Source organism: Mustela erminea, chromosome 3 (genome assembly GCF_009829155.1).
Source record: "Mustela erminea isolate mMusErm1 chromosome 3, mMusErm1.Pri, whole genome shotgun sequence".
Classification (NCBI taxonomy): domain Eukaryota; kingdom Metazoa; phylum Chordata; class Mammalia; order Carnivora; family Mustelidae; genus Mustela; species Mustela erminea.
The window spans coordinates 48955262-48960828 of NC_045616.1; positions in this window are offsets into that span (position 1 = coordinate 48955262).

The following is a 5567-nucleotide window of genomic DNA, read 5'->3' on the forward strand; positions in this document are numbered from 1 at the left end:
CAATTGACAGAAATGTGTGGCTATATTTCTGTGTTCTTTATTCCATCAATCTATGTATCTGTTTTCATGACCATACCACAGTACTTTGATGAATATAACTCTGTAATATAGTTTTAAATAAAAAAGAATAATGCTTCTTACTTTGTTCTTCTTCAGGAAAGCTTTGGCTCTTTACTTTCTCATAATGGAGTATGATGTTAGTTGTGGACTATCTTACATAGCCTTCATTATGTTGATGTATGTTCCTCCTATACCCACTTTTGAGAGTTTCTGTTATAATTGAATGTTGAATTTTGTCAAATGCTTTTTCTGTAATCAGTGAGAGGATTTTTTTTTCATTTTGGTGATGTGGTATATTCCATTGATTAATTTGTAGATGTTGGATGATCTGTGCATTCCTGAATTAATTCCCATTTCTTCGTTGTATACAATCCTTTCAATGTATTAGCAAATTGAATTCAATAATAATTGGTTAAGAATTTTGCATTTATATTCACAGAGACATTGATCAGTAATTTTCTTTTGTTGTGGAATCCTTGTCTGCTTTTGGTATCAACATAATACTGACTTCATAAAATGAGTTTGAAGGTTTCTCTCTTCTGTACTTTAGAAGAGCTCGAGAAGGATTGGTATTAATTCATCTTCAAATGTTTAGTGAAATGTGCCAATAAACCCATCTTATCCTGGACTTTTTATCTGTTGAGAGGTTTTTGATTATTGATTCAATCTTCTTACTAATAATTGGTCTGTTCAGATTTTCTGTCCATGATTCTATTCTGGGAAGTTTTATGTTTCTAGGAATTTGTCCATTTCTTCTAACTTGTCCAAGTTGTTAGCAAATAATTGTATATAATTGTCTCTTATGTTACTTATTGTGGTACCAGTTATAACATGTCTTCTCTCATATCTCATTTTATTTGAGTCCTCTCTGTGTGTGGTCATTTAAAGGTTTGTCTATTTTTTATGTATTTTTAAAAAGAACAGTTCTTATTTGCATTGATCTTTTTATTGTCATTTTAGTCTCTACTTCATTTATTTCTTCTCTGATCTTAATTTCTTTCCTACTAACTCTGGACTAGTTTGTTCTCCCTTTACTACTTCCTCGAGGTATAAAGTTAGGTTGTTTATTTAAGACACTTCTTTTTTCTTAAAGTTAGCATTTATCACTATAAAATGCCTTCTTAGAACTGCTTTTGCTTTAACTCATAACTCTTGGTGTATTTCTATTTTAATCTGTCTCAAAATGTTTTTGATTTGTCTGTTGATTTCTTCCTTGACTTACTGGTTGTTCGGGAGCATATTTAATCTTATTTATTTATATATTTTTCATATTTCATCATTTTTATAGTACCATGCTATAGTAGTTGGAGAAGATGTTTGGTATGATTTAAATCTTGCTAAATTTATTAAGACTTGTTTTGTGGTCTAATGATAATCTTAGAGAATGTTCCATGGGTGCTTGAGAATAATATATATTCTTTTTTGAGATAGAACGTTATGTTTTTATCTGTTAAATCCATCTCATCTAATGCGTTTAAGACCAACTTGTCTGTTGATTTTGTCTGGAAGGTATATCCATTGATGAATGTTGATATTAAATTTCCCTATTATTTATTAGATTGCTGTTCTTTTCACCTTCTAGATCTGTAGATTTTTCTTTATATATTTAGGTGCTCTGATGTTGGGTGCATATTTACAAATGTTATATCCTCTTGTTAGATTGACCCCTTTACCATAGTCATAATGATCTTCTTGTTACTTTATTACAGTCTTTCTCTTAAAGTCTATTTTGTCTGATACAAGTAAGGCTACCCTACTCTTTCCTCTGGTTTCCACTGAATATCTTTTCCCACCCCCTCTTCATTTTCAGTCTGTATGTATTCTTTACATTTCATTTAGGTCCCTTGTAGGCAGCATATAGATGGATCTGCCACTTTGTTTGTTTTGCATCCTCAGCTATTCTATGTCTTTTGCTTGGAGAATTTAGCCCATTTACATTTAAATTATTGTAGGTATAAACTTATTGCCATTTAATTGTTTTCTGTTTTGTAATTCCTTCTCTTGCTCTCTCCTTTGTAATTTGATGATTTTTCATAGTGATATACGTAGATTCCTTTTTTTGTAACAGTGTATTGTAAGTTTATAAAAACTTAGAGTTGAATGCATTCTAAAACTATATTTTTTCTCTCCCACCAAGTTTTATGTTTTGATATCACAACTGACATCTTTTTATCTGGTGCATACATTTTTGTATTGTGCCAAATTACTATTGAGTTATTTTTACTACTTTTGTCTTTTAACTCTAATGGTGGCATTAGAATAATTGATTATTCTGAATTTTACCATATATTTACCTTTACTAGTGAAATTTATACTTATGTTTCCCTGTTGCTAATTAGCACCCTTTTATTTCTTCTTAAAAAAGTCCCTTTAACATGTATTGTAAGGTCAGTCTAGTGGTGAGAAACTTCTTTAGCTTTTTCTTGTATGGAAAACACTTTCTCCCCTTCAATTCTGAAAGACAACTTTGTGAGTTAGTGTATTCTTGATTGGAGGTTGTGTTCCTGTTTTTGTATTTCCCTTTAGCACTTTGAAAATATAGTCCCACTCTCCACTGTCCTGCCAAGTTTCTGCTAAAAAATATGCTGATAACGGTCTAATGGGAGTTCTCTTACATGTCACAAGTTGTTTTTCTTTCGATGCCTTTAAGATTCTCTCCTTGTCTTGAACTTCTGGCAAATTAATTATAATGTGTCTTGGTGTGGGCATCTTGGATTTCCTCTTACTTGGAATTTTGCAGGATTCCTAAATCTGGGTATCTATTTACTTCCTCAGGCTAGTGAAGTTTTTAGGCATAATTTGTCCAAATACTTTTCTGCTCTACTCTTTCTTCTCCTTCTGGAATCCCTACAGTGCAGATATCAGTCCAATCGATGTTATCCTTTAAGTCTTTTAAACCATCTCCAGTCTTTTTCATTCTTTTTTGACTCTTTTTGCTACCCTGTCTGAAAGAGTTTCACTGTCCTGTCTTTGAGTACACTGATGTTTTCTTCTGCTTTACCTAGTCTGCTAGGTAAAGTCTGAACATCTATATTACATTTTTCAGTTGTTAATCTTTTAGTTTTGTGATTTCTATTTGGTACTTTATTACATTTTTTGTTTTGTCAAAATTTTCATTTTGGGGGTGCCTGGGTGGCTCAGGCATGATGTTAAACATCTACCTTTGGCTCAGGGAGTCTGCTTCTTCCTCTCTTTCTGCCTCTCCTCCTACCCACTCCTGCTCTGTCTCAGATTAAAAAAAAAAAACTTTAAAGAAAATTTCACTGTGTTCATACATTGTTCTTCTGACCTTAGTGATAATATTTATGACGATTATTTTGATCTCCTTATCAAATCATTTCAGTAAGGCTTTTTTTTGAGGTTTTTATCTTGTTTACCCACTTGGAAGATGTTCCATTTCTTCATTTTCCTTGACTTTCTGTTCTGGTTTCCATGTGTCAGATAAAACAGCCACCTCTCTTAGTCTTTCACTGTGACTTCTTGTAGGAGATAAAAGTTACCCTTTACCCCTGTCCTAGCTGTTGGTTGTCTCTCCAGTCCTTGTGATTGTCCAACAGCCTTTGTTCTTAGCGGCTTATAGCAGTTAGGATATTCCAGGACTTACCAGTATCCCAAAAGGGAGGAACTCAGTCAGTCTGAATGGTAGGTGGACCCATAGGCAGCAGCTTTAAAGGTATGCAAATATAACTCTTTAAAGGGAAAACAGTGGCATGGCTATTTCTGTCTTTTCCTGTGCAGTGATCCTTGGAATGATAGTCCACGAAGGAGTGCTTGTTACCATCCTTTTGAATCTGTGGACACAAGCCTTACTCACCACCAGAGCCAGGCTATCAAGGGATGTCTTTTCTGGGGAACAGCCACAAAAGCTGTGACACTAAATATGTACACAAACTCCTTTCTGAAAGATACAGATGACTGGGAAGAGTCAATGGAAGAGTGGAAAGATGGTACCTGCTGGTCTCCTTAATATCTGGAGAGAATTATTGTGTGTTTAATTAGAAGCCTTCTCCTTAGACCACAGCTGTGATGATAGGCTAACAGGACTCTTTCATGGAAAGACTGGGTGTTTCTATCTTCTGCCTCTGCACTGTGCCCTATGGTAATAGCCAATTAAATACTGTTTCTCTACTTGTGACCATTCCATGAGATCTGTGAATACAAACCCTATTGCCCACCAGAACCAGGTTCATGGACATTCTCTAAGCAGCAGCTGTAAAAACTGGGGCACCAGATGTGTGCACAGCTCTTTTCTGGCAGGCAACAGGGACTTGGAGCAAGGCAGAGCAAAAGCATAAAGATGGAATGCACTGGCCTCTGTAGTCCAGAGGATATTTTATTTAACCCTTGTGTACATTAAATTAGATGCTTGCTCCTCAGACCAAAGCTTTAAAGATAAGCAAATAGATGTCTTTCACAGGAAGATGCCTTTTAGTCTGGTGCCTCTGCACTGGGCCTCATTGTGTAGTTATAGTGAGTCTGCATAAGCCCTTTAAGAACTATTTCTCAGTTCACCTTTGTCTGTGAACACAAGGTCCATTGGCTTTTGAAGCTAGATGTCTTGGAGGCCTGTCTCCCAGGTTCAGCTCTTAAAAGTTGAGATGCTAAATATGGGGTTCAAACTCTTCATTCCTCAGGAAGGAGCTTGGCATTATGAGTTCCCTCCAGATTAAAAATTGCCATGCCAAGGGTGGGACTTAAGGCAAGATTGTGTATCAACTTCCATCCATTTCAGCATGGGTTTTCATTTTCTCACTAAGCTGATATATAATAGCTGCTCAATTAGTTTTGGGGTTTCTTTCAGAGCAAAGTGTTCTGTTTATAGCTGTAGATTCCGTGTGTTCATGGGTGGAGACAAGTATGGGATCCTCCTCCATAACCATCTTGAACCAGGATACCAAGTGCCTATTTATTTATTTATTTGACAGAGGGAACATAGCCAGAGGACAGGGAGAGGGAGAGGCAGGCTTCCTGAAGAACAGGGAGCCCAATTCAGGGCTTGATTCCAGGACCCTGGGATCATGCCCTGAGCTGAAGACCGTCACTAATGGCTGAGCCACCCAGGTGCTCCACAAGTACTTAAAAAAAAAAAAAAAAAAAAAAAAAAAAGATATATAACTAAGATGTATTTGACATAATTGTGGATTTTGAGGAGCAAAAGGCAACTCCACATGAGATTCTCTCTAAATATCATTTGCTAGACTAACTTAACAGAATTCCATGTAGTTTTCAAAGGAAGAGACACACAGAAGAAAACAGGGTCTTCCTTAAGGTGATGGAGGTAAAAGTACCTCCCCCAAAATGCTTCTTTCTTCTATATTCAAAACTGAGGCCTATGGGACTCTTCTTAATGAGAAGAATTGGAATCAAACCTTCTTTTAGTTAATTCCTTACTGTCCTTCCCAGAAGTAACATGTTTAAGAACCTGAGACTCCCAAGTTGAATACAATCTTCCTGTTTGTGGTAAAAATACAAATACACAAAAGAATTACATTACCCAAATACATTTC